This window comes from Papaver somniferum, chromosome 3 (assembly GCF_003573695.1).
Source record: "Papaver somniferum cultivar HN1 chromosome 3, ASM357369v1, whole genome shotgun sequence".
NCBI lineage: Eukaryota > Viridiplantae > Streptophyta > Magnoliopsida > Ranunculales > Papaveraceae > Papaver > Papaver somniferum.
The window spans coordinates 86057887-86074002 of NC_039360.1; the positions used below are offsets into that span (position 1 = coordinate 86057887).

At 35.7% G+C, this 16116-nt stretch overlaps 1 long non-coding RNA gene across 1 annotated transcript; it reads right to left on the reverse strand.

Annotated features, from left to right (window-relative positions):
* Positions 1–10861: 10861 nt before the first annotated feature.
* Positions 10862–12974, reverse strand: LOC113361433. Its single transcript, XR_003365117.1, has 2 exons — positions 12806–12974; positions 10862–11208 (listed from the first exon to the last, which is right to left on the reverse strand). It is a non-coding gene; the product is annotated as an uncharacterized LOC113361433 (long non-coding RNA).
* Between the last annotated feature and the right edge of the window lie 3142 nt (positions 12975–16116).

A 16116-nucleotide genomic window follows, 5' to 3' on the forward strand; every position in this document is an offset into this window, starting at 1 on the left:
TAGTTGTTGCTCTGTAAGTTTTCTTATGATGAGCATGACCAATTAAATTTATTACTTTTGTGATTAGTTTGGTTGTGTATTTCGATTAGATTAATTATGGGTTCTCTTGTGATTAATCTAATTGTATATTTTTGAGTCTCCATAAGTTCACTTATGTTGAGCATTTTTCGATTGAATTAATCATGGGTTCTCTTGTGATTAATTTAATTGAGTATTTTGGATTCAAATTCATACTTGTATGTGATTTATTATGTCCAAAGAAATCCTTAATTTCTTTTGAAATCAAGGTCGCTCTTGTTGTTCTTTCGGGAATGACATATTATGGGGGAGAGTTCTTAATTGAACTTATGCTTAATTGCCAAATCTTTGTGGGGAGTGCGGCTGTGGAATATTATAGGGGTTATCTTGTATCTTTATAAACTCCTTGATGAATGCATTTAGCTTCGGCTATATGATTGCATCTAAATAAGATGATATGTGTTTCTTTCTTTTGGTCGTGAAATGTCTCTTTCGGAAATTTCATTAGGATCCCGTTCTTGTACCTTTGCCAATTTTATTGACAAAAAGGGGGAGAATTAATATGTAGTTCACACTACAAATACATATGATTTTCGGATCATTATGTAAGGGGGAGTGGTTTCCATGTGAGATGGAGTATTGACTAAGGGGGAGTGATACATATCACCATAGTATTGTTGTTGAAGTCGTGATACAATTGAACTTTGACGTTGTGTAATGATAATATGACACTGTATAACAATGATTGAGAACTCTTGTTTTCTCGTTATTATAGCTACGGATTTTCAACAACGATGATGCTGAACTTACAACCTTTGGGATCAATGGAGTACTTCGAAGTGACGAAGATTTCAAGTAATGTTGAAGATTAGACATGTGTAATAGGAGCTACAAAAGTTAATTTATTTATTTTTTGTATTCTATATGTATTAATAGTTTTGTCACTAAAATTGACAAAGGGGGAGATTGTTAGAGCATTGCTTGGTCGAACTCGCATGTGTTGCTATCTCAAGCATGTTTGTCAATTTTAGTGATCAAAACTATAAGTCTTGATTTCTAGTCTATTATAGCTAAGGTCTCGGACTAGGATAGAAAGTGTAGTTGAGCTCAAGAACTCCATGGCAATCATCATACAAGATGAAGGACTACTTAAGGAACCGGTGGATCTTCATCGACTAAAAGGTATGTGGAGACTTGAACTTATCTATCATTCAAAAGTATATTTATCTCCTATCTTGAGACAAAAGTTGTTTTGCTATATAGACTTAGATTATACACATTTTTTATTTCGAGTCGAGTTTATCTCGCCTATCTATTTCTCGAAATACGTGTTGGTAAGCTTTCGCTTTGGACAAATTCATCTTTACCTAGTGACGAAAGTCATGACAAGTTTCAATCACTTTGAAATTGCTTACTTTGACGAAAAATAATTTGTGAGTAACAACTATAGAATATCAACGTCCTCTAAGAATGTTTCAATGATTGAAATGAGAGTTTAGATAATATAACAATTGGAGGATATAAGCATTGTTGTGGAAACACATATATTTATAAGTCCTTATTTCTTGAACCGAAGTTTGCGAACTTTGTTGATCAAGAGAACCGGGATGGTGGCGTGAGCCAAGTCCGCGAACTCAGTCCGCAAACTCAGTCCGCAAACTGGCGGAAGTTCTCGACCCGAGAAATTCTGCCGGAGTTTGTGAACTTCGTCCGGGAACTTAAGTCCGCGAACCCAGTCCGCGAACTTGAGTAGGTTATATATAAAAATGATGTTTGTGAACTTATTCTTATATAAACTAAGGAATGAAAATTGCAAACCGTGGCTATATAGTTCATGAACCTATTCGAGTGAATCAAATCGTTTTTGCTTCAATTGTGTCTTGTGTAGTTACATAAGATTTTCCTGCAATTGAACAACTCTCTAACTAGTTCATTTGAGTCACTTGAACTAGTTATGGTGAAGAAGAATATGGTTGATATGAAAGTGATCATACCATTTGGTTGACTAATGTTGAACCAACAAATGTACAAGTTTGGGTACGGTTACACAAGCCTAGAAACGTGCATTTCATTTATGTGTAACAATCTAGTTTTCGATCTAACGGTTGAAAGATATTAGCTTGAATCTAATCAGATTTTCATATAACGGTGAATATTGAATGATTTGTTACCAAGCTAACATTGATTGCAAACCCTGATTTGAAAGACCATATAAGGGAGAACTCTAGCAACTGGGAAACCTAATCCCCACACCTTCTGTGTGATACTAGTTGTGCTAAGCTAGAGTCGATTCTCTTTTAACCTTTGGCTTCTTCTTCTAAACCAGGCTAACGACTTAAAGACTTCATTGGGATTCTGAAGCCATACCGATACTACTTTCTTGTAGTTATGTGATCTGATCTTGTTGTTTCTATCGTACGAGTACAACTGTAATAATTGGCTTGAGATTGATATCTCCGATAGGCAAGATATAAATAGGGCTGCACATGGGCGGGTATGGGCGGGTATAAGCTAAAACCAACCTCGCACCCACAGACTGCGGTTTTTTTTTTTCATAACCAACCCCGCACCCACAAACAGCGGGCGGGTTTTGTTACCCGCCCGCTACGGGTTGGGCGGGTATGGGTTTAAACGGGTTTAAACCCGCTTTATATTCAAGTATTTAGAGTAACTTCTATTCTCCTTGATTAAGTGAGAAAAAAAAAACAAAACCCCCAAAATATTCATATCTAGGAAGTTCACAGATGAAGATTAAGTGTTGAATTTGTTGATTTTTCGATTGTTGTCGATTTCTGGTGAAGATTCGAAGTTGTTGTTGTCGATTTCTGGTGAAGATTTCTGGTAATTGTCGTTCGTAGGTGAAGAAGAAGAACTGAGGAGGAAGAAGAGGAGAGGCCGAACAGAGAGAAGAGTGTAGAAAGTGAATGAGGGTTATCAGTTATCCTATCTACTAGTATTAGGGTTTCATAATGGACGATTAGGATTAGTTTTATCTAATGGTATATAATCTGCGGGTTTTTTGGGCGGGTATGGGCGGGTATTAGCTTAAACCAACCTCGCACCCACAGACAACGGGTTTTTTTTTCATAACCAACCCCGCACCCACAACGGGCGGGTATGGATTAAAAACCCACGGATTTAGCGGGTACGGGTGGGTTTGGGTATCGTGGGTGGGTCTTGTGCAGCCCTAGATATAAAAGAAATCACAAACACTTCGTCTCATCGTTTGTGATTCCGCAATATCTTTTTTCGCTACGTCGATTAAGATTATTGTGAGGTGATTGATAATACTAGGGTGTTCTTCGGGAATATAAGTCTGGTTTATCAATTGGTTCATGTTCACCTTGATTTATCAAAAGACGGAACAAAACTCGTAGGTATATTCGTGGGAGACGGATTTATCTATTACCGTAGACTTTTCTGTGTGATACAAATTTGTTTATTAAAGTCTTCGACTTTGATTCGTATAAACTCTTAGTCGTCGGTGAAATCAGCTAAGGGAATCAAGTACGTAGCATCCTGCTAGGATCAGAGACGTAGGAGAATAACTGTACCTTGGATCAGTGTGAGATTGATTGGGGTTCAACTACAGTTCAGACCGAAGTTAGTTTGAAGTAGGCTAGTGTTTGTAGCGGCTTAATACTGTGTGTGTTCAATCTGGACTAGGTCCTGGGGTTTTTCTGCATTTGCGGTTTCCTCGTTAACAAAATTCTGGTGTCTGTGTTATTTCTTTTCCGCATTATATTTTTTTATGTAATTGAAATATCACAGGTTGTGCGTTGTTCAATCAATTAGAATGTCCGACCTTTTGGTTGTTGATTTAAATTGATTGACACTTGGATATTGGTCTTTGGTACCATCTAAGTCATCTCTCTAGTATTTTATAAAAACTCGCAGATTTCTATTTGCTTGAGTATATATCAAATCGAGAGATTGAAATATAAACTCTTTGATATACTTTTTTATCTAGATTGAGTTTGACTGTCTAGTTGATTCTCTAGAAAGTATATTGGAGTTTTTCCATACAGATTGCTAAGCGAAATATTTGGTGAGGTTGTTTTATCCCCACTTTTTCATATATGCAATAGACTACTCGAACGTGTCAATCGGATACCGGACGAAGAAGATATCTTCAGATATGTATGAAGGGAAAGATTGTCATTTCTCATACAACCGCCTGGGCTACCCTTATACGTTTCTCAGGTGTCTTTAGTTTTTTGGTCGGCCTTATCAAGACCAAGTCGAGAAGATTTCTTCTTATCTGTTCTTTCTCCTTCTTTCTCCTTCTCTCATGTTCTTGCCGCTGATGAGAATTTTGTGAAACAAATTCGAGTCTTTTGAGTTCGTTATAAGAGGGGAAATATCAAGGATTGAAAGAGAGTGTTGGTGCTGATTCGTTTCTCGAATTCAGAGTTCTCAGAAAAGGCAAATCGGTGTTTAAATTCAGAGTTTCTGTTTTGATTGATTCTTCTTTATGAATTTGTTATGTAATTCGATAGTCTTTAGATGGGTTTGTCTTAATTTAGATGAAGATGGTTAATTAGGGTTTAATATTAGTTCTTAGTAATCAAATCACAAATTAGGGTTTCTGAGATTTGTTGAAGTTATGATTAGTGATGATTAAGGAGAAACTACAGGATGGGTATTGGAGGTTATAATGTGAACATGAAAGTTATGGTATTAATTTGAAGATTTGACTCAAAAAAGAACACTGATTGAGAAACAGAAAGTTAAGGTTTGGGAAATAAATGAACTGGAGTTTCATAAGAGTTTCAAAGAAGAATTAGAAGACGAAGATTGATTGGGTTGTTAGTTTGGTGATGTGTTTTCTGTTGCGAGAATCATGAGAATGAAATTAACAGATGAGATGTGGATTTTTGTACAGATTTGAGAAGCTGAGATTTAGGGTTGGATTATGGAGGATTGATCTTGTTGTGTATGAAGTGCAGGTGGTGAACAAGGTTTCTGAGTTGAGATAGAAGTTATATGACTTGAGATGCATATGGTTTGTTAGGTGCAGCTCAAGAGTGGTTCGGAGTTATGGTATTATGGGATTGAACTGCAATTGCTGATGAAGTTGAATATGAACAAATGGTGGTGGCTTTAGCTGAAGTATGGATTGTGATGTTCAGAGTGTGATAGGGGTGTTGAATAAAGAAGAGGACTGAGATTGAGTCTGTGTAAGTGGATGTGTAATTCATTTTTGCTTAAATTGAAGTTTAGATGTATATCTAAAAGGTGGCAAAAGGAATGGGACATTGTAGATATTGGTAACGTTAAACTGTGTATACCAATTGCAGGTGAGACGATGTAGCTGAGGTTAATTATGAAACTGGAATCAAGACTGTGGTTTGATTTGAGTGGTTGCAGTTCTTACAAGCTGGATGTACAACTGAGAATAATGTGTTTGCAATGTAGAAGCTGATGTTGTTGAATCCAGAATGGTTGAAGTTTAGGTCACAGATGAAGTACATGATAAAAATGTTGGTGATGTCATTGCAGGTGGTAGTGATTTGTAAGTTTCATGGATATGGAAGTGTGATGGAGTTGATGAAGATAATGACACTGTGGTGTTGAAGCAATTTATCATTTGGTAACAACCCTGGAGATTGTATTACAGTTGATAAGCAGTCTGATTGATAGCTAGGTATGTGCTGTAGTTTGTAATGATTATGAAGTGGTAATAGTGGTTGTAGTTTGCAGTTGCAGTTGTTGAATCTGGAATAGAATCAATGAACTGTTGGTGAATTCTGCTGAGAGCTGAGGCTGTTAATGGATTTGAACTACATGGTCTCGATTATCTTTAGATGATTATAAAGATGTAGATGTTGTTGCTAGAGATGAAAATTGAACGTAGTTTATAGAACTGTGCATAGTTAGAATAATGTGTTTAAATGATTTGTTTTTACCTTTAAGTTTCTTTTCTTTTCAGCCAAATGTTTAACTGAGTTGTTTTACTTGAATTAGATTACCAGACTGAGTTGAATCGGTTCGACTCAGAACAGACTCAGTGTACCTTGGACCAGTTGACTTGACCTTAGACGTTGACCGTTAATTGACTTATTTGACTGTTGTCGACCGTTAATTGACTTGTTTGACTGTTGTTGACCGTTAGTTGACTTAGGTGGACTGAGGCTTAAGTTAATGGGCCGAGATAAGTGGAGTTGGGCTTATGCCTGGTTTTCCTATTTTGATTGTTTGGACCTCTTATGGTCTGAATTAGTTTTTGATTCCTTCTACAAAGTTGTAGATATTCATAAGACCTTTCTAATAGACTATAGAACCAATCTAATCGAAAAAGTAAACCTTAATATGTGCTAAGGATAGAGAATGAAAAGGTGTAGAATCATAAATGGGCTTAGAACCATTAGATAGTTCACTTACTTATAATTAGAGAATTGTCTGAGATTGTGTTATGAGCCTTTTGGCTAATCTTTAGAGTGCTTGTGTGATTTACAGTTAATCTTTATTAACAACGATCGATCTAAAGAGTGAACCAGTGGATTATGGATCTCAAGGTATGCGAGGCTTGTCATCAAAAGAGGTGGAAATCGATAACGAACTCTCTTATATTCATTATTGTTTTACAAATTTATCTTTTGTGAAATCCATGCATATCTTTGTTACTATATGATAGTGTATGCATGTATTATCTGTGTGTAATACAAACTAGTTTTCTTTTACATTTTGGGATGGGCTTGGATCTTTAGAAACAACTAATATCTGTGTTTGGGAGTACTTATTTATTTTCAAAAAGTGATTCTTTCCATTGACTGGAAAGTGGTTACAACCTTTACTTATTGTTAGCATGAAAGGGAGAAGGTTTCCTTTTGATTGGTGTGTGATGTGGTTTCCCAAAAGTTATATCTATATTTATGCGCTAAAGGAGTGAAAATAGCTGTCAACTAATAAACTATCTAGGTGTGTACTCGTGTCACCAAATATTACTTTCCCTATTTCTGTACGGGCAGCGCATGTCTCATACATGGATGTTTACTATTTCTTTTAAATTACTTTCAAAAGCTATTATATTATGTTTTGGTATTTAGAGAGAATGATGTTGAGAATCTTATATAAGATTGTTGGATTTACGCGGGGACGGTAAAGGGGGCTCTCCACTGTGTAAGCACTTCGATCGGATATAATGTTGTTACAATTAGATCTCTTTAGATACTTGATATGTAGAGCGCGCGTAGAATAAGGTACTGGTAAGGTACATATAGTTTATGACTTGAGGACGGAAACATCATGGACGCTTTAATGATCATTGAAGAATACGCAACAGTCATGCCTTGCTACTCCGAAGGAAGACGTCGCTCAACTATTATTTATGTTGTGAATGTGTGCCGGTTTAATGGTTGGTAGAACATTATATTTTCAGTACAATGTACTATCTTAATATGTTTTATTTTGTTTTCCATTTCTCTAACGGTTTCAGTAAAACCCGCATTTCCTTTAAATCATTCTAGTGATTACTTGAAAGTTAGTTGTTATTTCTAAGGGGCACCCCTTTTAGGGATGATGTGCTCACCCATCCTCACTTTCAGTTTCAGAGACAGATCAAGTTGTGTACGTGGCGAAGAAAGCTTTGAGGAGTTGGTTTCGTTAGTTGGTTAGCTTCCGCTATGTTTATTTTGTGTTTATATTCTATTTGTAAATCAACTCACTATTAAATATATAACACTTGAGAGGAGTTCTTGTATCTATTTCAGAAAGGGTTTAGATTCGGGTTAATCTTTGTTTAGAACTTCTTTCTTATTGTTTAAATAGATGTTTTGTCAGCGCCTCATTTTATAGTTAATCTCTTGGATTAGTCAGCTGCTAACTTAGAGGGCGCTATATTAACGACTTGAAGACTTCATTGGGATTGTGAAGCAAGACCGATGCTACTTTTCTTGTAGTTGTGCGATCTGATCTTGATGTTTCTATCGTACTAAGTACAATCGTAATATTGGCTTGAAATTGATTTCTCCGATATGCAAGATATAAAAGAAGTCACAAACATCTTCGTCTCATCGTTTGTGATTCCGCAATATCTTCTTTCGCTAGTAGATTAAGATTATTGTGAGGTGATTGATAATGCTAGGTTGTTCTTCGGGAATATAAGTCCGGGTTATCAATTGGTTCCTGTTCACCTTGATTTATCAAAAGACGGAACAAAAACTCGTAGATATTTCTGTGGGAGACAAATTTATCTATCATCGTAGACTTTTCTGTGTGATACAGATTTGTTTATTAAGGTCTTCGACTTTGGGTCGTAGCTGAAAAAGTGGGGGTACAACAACCACACCCAACAATTCGATTAGCAATCTGTATGGACAAACTCCAATATACTTTCTAAAGAATCAACTAGACAGTCAGACTCAATCTAGATAAAAAGTATATCAAAGAGTTTATATTTCAATCTCTCGATTTGATCTTTACTCAAGCAAATAGAAATCTGCGAGTCTTCATCAAAGAGAGATAACTTGGATGGTACCAAAGACAAATATCCAAGTGTCAATCAATTTAAATAAACAACCAAAGAAGGTTGGATAGTCTTATTGATTGAACAACGCACAACCTGTATTATTTTAATTATATAAACAAATATAATGCGGAATAGAAATAACACAGACACCAGAATTTTGTTAACCAGGAAACCGCAAAAGCAGGAAAAAACCTTGGGACCTAGTCCAGATTGAACACACACTGTATTAAACCGCTACAGACACTAGCCTACTCCAAAATAACTTCGGTTTGGACTGTAATTGAACCCCAAGAAATTTCACACTGATCCAAGGTACAGTTATGCTCATACGTCTCTGATCCCAGCAGGATACTGCGCACTTGATTCCCTTAGCTGATCTCACCCACAACTAAGAGTTGCTACGACCCAAAGTCGAAGACTTTAATAAACAAATCTGTATCACACAGAAAAGTCTTCGATAATAGATAAATCCGTCTCCCACGAATATACCTACGAGTTTTCTTTCGTCTTTTGATAAATCAAGGTGAACAAGAACCAATTGATAAACCAGACTTATATTCCCGAAGAACAGTTCAGTATTATCAATCACCTCACAATAATCTTAATCGACGCAGCGAAAAAAGATATTGCAGAATCACAAACGATGAGACGAAGTTTGTTTGTGATTACTTTTCTATCTTGCCTATCAGAGATATCAATCTCAAGCCAATTATTACAATTGTACTCGTACGATAGAAACAGCAAGATCAAATCACACAACTACGATAAAAGTAGTATCGGTCTGGCTTCACAATCCCAATGAAGTATTTAAGTCGTTAGCCTGGTTTAGAAGAAGAAATCAAAGGTTAAAGGAGAACCCACTCTAGCTTAACACAACTAGTATCACACAGAATGTGTGGGATTAGGTTTCCCAGTTGCTAGAGTTCTCCCTTATATACACTTTCAAATCAGGGTTTGCAATCAATGTTAGCTTAGTAACAAAGCATTCAATATTCACCGTTAGATGAAAACCTGATTAGATTCAAGCTAATATTTCTCAACTGTTAGATCGAAAACTTAGCTTGTCACACACAAATGAAATGTCCAATTTTGGGTTTATGAACCGTACCGAAATATTAACATTTGTTGGTTCAACAAGTCAAACAAAAGGTTAGCCATATGATTACTCTCATATCAACCTTATTCTTCTTCACCATAACTAGTTCAAATGACTCGAATGAACTAGTTAGAGAGTTGTTCAATTGCAAGGAAATCTTATGTAACTACACAAGACACAATTGAAGCAAAATCGGTATGATTCACTCGAATCTGTTCATGAACTTTATAGCCACGGTTTGCAAAAGCATTCCTCAGTTTATTTAAACATTAGTTCAAGAACAACCGACTTTAGATATAACCTGCTCAAGTTCGAGGACTTAAGCTCATGGAAGGAGTACACAAACTCTAGCAAAAAATCTCGGGCCGAAAAGTTCCGCAAGTTCGCGGACTTGGCTCACGCCACTTTCAACTTCACTTGATCAACAAAGTTAGCAAACTTTGGTTCAAGGAATAGGACTTATGCATATATGTGTTTCCACAACAATGCTTATATCCACCAATGGTTATGTAATCTAAATTCTCATTTCAATTATTGAAACATTCTCAGAAAACATGTAACGGACTGGTAAATTTTTCCTCCTAATGGGCTGGTGTTCAACCCATTAGCAAGGCCGAACCCCCAGTACGTCACTCACGTGTAAAACGATACATGAACAGAAAAGATTTGTGTAAAAAGAAAATAGTGAAGGAGAACATTGAGTACAGGCTTATCCATAAAAAAAAAAGAACAAAGATGTACGAGAAGAATTCCATTTAAGTGGTAAAACATAAAAATTAAAATTAAAATTTGCTAGTACATATCAAAGTAAATCCATTTTCTTAAAAAAAAATTGAACGTTAATACCACTACTGTCGACTATGAAGTTCCAAACAAAAATGACTTCTAGCTACTGGAAATTAAAAACTTAGGCTAACACCCTTGATGACATAGTGAATTCATGTTGAGGTAAAAGATGTATTGTACATAAAATATAGTAGATTAAAATGTACGCAGTTCATGCCCATTGTTGAGTATAGAGTTTTAGAATACAAGACTTGACTGAGATCTATTGTTTTTGTTACAGGTGCAAACATAGAAATGCAAAATAGGAATTTAAAATGGAATAAGATATAAAACAGGACTTGCTAGTATACTGAAGAGACACAGTTTAGAAACGACTTTAAGTACTTACATTGGAATGCAAAACACAGAGATCAAGATATGCTAAAACAGCAGAGAAAACATATATATTTTATACCATGATCCAATGCAGTAAAATTAATCAAGTTCAAGAGTTTTAAAAAAAAAATTGAACAAGCACTTAATAATGCATAAATGAGTATGCCTGCAGTACATAAATATTTGACAACAAAGGGATTCAGAAGCATTGTTGCAACGCCCAAGACTGGACCTATTATATGCCAAACCGGCAAGTTTTCAGTTGCAGACCATAAAAAGATCATTTACAAGATCCCAATGATAGCGGTAAAATATACAAAAATGGAATGGGATCGAGGAAAACAAACTAAACACCAAGGTACCCCGTGATATACACAACAAAATGTAACAGGATACTAACTTTCATGACGCTAATGTTTCTGTAAGCTCTGCTCGGCTTACTACCGCAACTTCTCTTCATACTCTGAGGGGGAAAAAACAAAACAAAGGGGGTGAGCGAATGCCCTGTAGAGGGTATAACAGCAAAAAAGTAATGTCAGTGCTAAACATGAGTAAATAGACGAGAGCAGCAGCTAAATAAAAATTCAGAAATGTAAATCTTAAGCAAAATATACATCATAAAATATTCGGAGCCACAAATAAATTTTCTCTACTATTCACATGGCCGTAGCCACCGTCAGGGTAGTTCTGGTTACCAGCCATCGTTGCCGCAACGATCTTCCGGGTAGCCACCGAGTTGGTGGGGTGCCACTTAGGCCCGACGTTCCTAAAGTAGAGACATCTCGTTTCCAAATCAAATGAGTTCATAAAGGAAACATACACACACAAGTTGCAAAAATTTCAGAAGTCCGTCATAAATTCTTCAGAGAATCATTGGCAGCTAGCTCAAAACCTTTCAAGGAAACATTTTCTAGAGCGCAATATAAGCTTCCAAGCTGTAAGCAAAACATGGATACAAAAGAGAAAACCACTTGCCTTAAGTCTGGCACAATTATGGAAAACATTTCAAATACACTCAGATCTGGAGTTCAACCAAAAGAAAAATGAGTCCTAATTGTCGAGAGGAAATGATCATGCTTAGAACAATAAATATTTTTGTTGAAGACAGTGAGAAACCGCCAGCCAAAGTTAAACGTATTAAATAGCAAAACAAGTGACAGTCCAAGTTTAACAAGTCGTAAACAATGGATTTGATAATTTGACAAAACATTTCTAAGTAGAGTAACATGTGAACCTGGCAGTAAAAATTACAAGCATAATTGCGACAACAAGGATAAGCAAATGCATTAACCAATAGAAATATATGGAGGCAAGGCTTATATGCCAAATAAATTAACGACGGTAAGAAAACGAAAATGACACAGCTATTTTAATTTGGATGATGTCACAAGAATGAGTATCAAAACAAAATGAATTTACATAAACCTTTAGGACATTCATGATACAATAATTCGAAGGAAAATCCATTAAAAGCCAAGGAAGTAGAAGGTTTATGGAAACTCTATTGAGTCATTTTCTCAAACATGTAACAAGCCATTAAACTCAATCTAAAGGAAACCACAGAGAATTTTATTAAGCCCTTCTTTTCCAATCAAATGAATAAGTGTGAAAACAGCATGAAGTGAAACATGAATGCTAATATTTGATACGAAGTTTCATAAGGAAAATGTTTTTCAAAAGATTTCTCAAACCATAAATTAGTGGTACCAACCCATACTGTAAATGGTTAAAATTTCACTAAAAGAAAAATCAACTAAACCATAAAAAATTGACTTTAATATGAAGGAAAAAGATGCATGTTATTCACTCTCGGCAACCGGATCGAAAACCAGCAAAAATAAAAATGTAAATATTCTCCATGTTCTTTCTTGTAAACCAAAAATTCAACTACGAATTTAGCTGGACACAAAATCATATGGAGTGAAGGAACCCATTCATCAGTTGGCAGAAATCACATTCAACAAACAAAATTAAACATTCGCCACAGATTGATTAACACAATTTAAATTCATAGTTCAATTCAAAAATAAGGGAAAGAGTAAAGATAAAGAACCCCCTACCGTTGTGTCTCAATATCCTTTATCGAAAATGGGATAGAAGTTGCATCCAAATTTGTCTTCACAAATCAATAATTTCTGATCTGCTTGAGAAAGTTGGAAAGAAACAGTGCTTTAAGGAGAAGAGAGTGTTGAATAAAACAATGAAAAATGAGTTTTTTTTGTTTGTTTTTTTTTTTTTGCTACGAGAAAAATGAGTTTTCACCCCATTGGATTTGGTTTACAGTATCAAATACCGAAGTCGCAAATGTCCGCAACGTGGCACACATGCGATTTTTCTTTTCTTTTCTAGACTTCTCCGAGATATTTACTAATCATGCTCAATAATTACTGCTAAGAGATGGCTATCTAGCTAAACAAACTTTCTTATGGGTTGGGCTAGGGTTCAAAGCCCAACGAAAAATATACGTCTAGTCACAGAACGTTATATAACCGTTATTCACAGATCATTTTTCGTCAGAGCAATTTTCAAAGTGATTGAAACATAACATGACTTTCGTCACTTGGTAAAGATGAATTCGGCTAAAACGAAAGCTTACCAACACACATTTCGAGAAATAGAAAGGCGAGATAAACTCGGCTCGAAATAGCAAATATGTATAATGAAAGTCTATATATCAAAACGATTTTTGTCTCAAGAGTAGGAGATAGAGTGAATAGACTTTTGAGTGACAGATAAGTTCAAGTCTCCACATACCTTTTAGTCGATGAAGATCCACCAGTTCCTTGAGTAGTCCTTCGTCTTGTGTGATGATTGCCATGGAGTCTTGAGCTCAACTAAACTTTCTATCCTAATCCAAGACCTTAGCTCTAATAGGCTAGTAATCAACACTTATAGTTTTGATCACTAATATTGACAAACATGCTTAAGATAGAAACGCATGCGAGTTCGACCGAGCAATGCTCTAACAGTAGCAACTCTTAGTTGTGGGTGAGATCAGCTAAGGGAATCAAGTGCGTAGTATCCTGCTGGGATCAGAGACGTAAGGAGCGCAACTGTACCTTGGATCAGTGTGAGATTGATTGGGGTTCAACTACAGTCCAGACCGAAGTTAGTTTGTAGTAGGCTAGTGTCTGTAGCGACTTAATACAATGTGTGTTCAATCTGGACTAGGTCCCGGGGTTTTTCTGCATTTGCAGTTTCCTCGTTAACAAAACTTCTGGTGTCTGTGTTATTTCTTTTCTGCATTATATTTGTTTATATAATTGAAATATCACAGGTTGTGCGTTGAATCAATCAATTGGGAAATCCAACCTTTGGTTGTTGATTGAAATTGATTGATACTTGAACATTGGTCTTTGGTACCGTTCAAGTGATTTCTCTTGTATTTAATTAGACTCGCAGATTTCTATTTGCTTGAGTAAGTATTGAATCGAGAAAGAGAGATATAACTCTTTGATATACTTTTATTAAGATTGAGTCTGACTGTCTAGTTGATTCTCTTAAACGTACATTGGAGTTAGTCCATACAGATTTCTAAGCGAAATATTGGGTGTGGTTGTTAGACCCCCGCTTTTTCAAGTAAGATAAAAATTAGTCACAAACATCTTCGTCTCATCGTTTGTGATTTTACAATATCTTGTTTCGCTTCCATATGATTAAGATTATTGTGAGGTGATTGATATTAATAGGTTGTTCTTCGGGAATATAAGTCCGGTGTATCAATTGGTTCCTGTTCACCTTGATTTATCAAAAGACGGAACAAAAACTCATAGGTATTTCTATGAGAGACAGGTTTAATTGGTAGGGATCAACTTTATTCCAGTCTGAAGTTAATTGGTAGTAGGCTAGAGTCTGTAGCGGCTTAATACAGTGTGGTGTACAAATCTGGACTAGATCCCGTGGTTTTTCTGCATTTATGGTTTCCTCGTTAACAAAATTTCTGGTGTCTGTGTTATTTCTTTTCCGCATTATATTTTTATATAATTTAAATATCACAGGTTGTGCGTAGTTCAATTAATTAGATAATCCAACCTTTGGTTGTTGATATAAATTGATTGACACTTGGATATTATTCTTTGGTACCATCCAAGTTATTTCTCATATCAATCCGGCTCACAGATTTCTATCTGTTCGATTGCATATTGATTTGAGAAATTGAGATATAACTCTTGGATGTTTTTTCCTTAATTGGGTCTGACTGTCTAGTTGATTCTCTTGAAAATATATTGGAGTTAGTCCATACAGATTGCCTAAATGAAATATTGGGTGTGGTTATTAGACCCCCAGTTTTTCAGATATGATTTCAGAACAAGTTTGATCTTGTTTGCTAATCGACTAGCTCTCTATTGCAGTTTGTTGACATACCTTACTTTATTTTTGTACTTGAAATAATTAGAGAGTTCATGACACTTAATAGTACCGTAAGGACATGTAAATGTGGAGGATGGATCAGATACCATGGCAGAACATACTGCTAGACAAAGCTGAGTACCTGAAACATGAGAGGTAGAGTTTTCATTAGTAAAAGAAAAATAAATTACATCCTCCAGCGTTGTTGATGACAGGAAAAATTTCAAAATTGATATGAGTATTGCTACAATTATCAAAATTGAAATTTTCAGCAAGGAGCTCTACACTTGATTTTTCATCTTCTGTAGAATCATAGTGATCAGATGTTTCATCAAGAGTTGCAGCAAGACCTTTGGTGCCAGTGTATTTTCTACGATTTGGACACTCATTAGTAAAATAACCAAAACCTTTACACTTGAACCACTGTGGCTTATCCTCATCATCAGTGTCGACAGTATCCCAGTTTTAGGAGGAACACGATCACAAGTCTTAACTGATGATCTAGGTTTGTCTCTAGTGAAGCGTTTACTTCTCTTCAAAAGAAGATCTCTAAACTGTCTTGTGATCAGCAAAACTGAGTTGTCAAGATCTTCATCTGATGATTCAGTCTCAATGGGATCATTCACAGAGTTGCCAACACTTTTATTTTTATCAAGTAGATAGTTCTTTTATTCTTTGAACGCAATATCATTTCCAGCTTTGGATAAATGTTCGTGATCAAAGATCTTTAACTTTCCAACAAGAGTATTCCTGGAAAGTGTTTCAAGGTTATTTCCCTCAACGATGGCATGTTTCTTAGACTCGTATCTAGCTGGTAGAGATCTGAGAATTTTTATCACAATCTCCTTTTCAAGAATAGTCTTTGAAAATGCGGGGGTCTAACAACCACACCCAATAATTCGTTTGGAAATATGAGAGGACTTACTTCAATACACTTTCTAGAGAATCAACTAGATAGTCAGACTCAATCTAGATAAAAGTATATCAAAGAGTTTAATATCTCTAACTCTTAATTCAATTC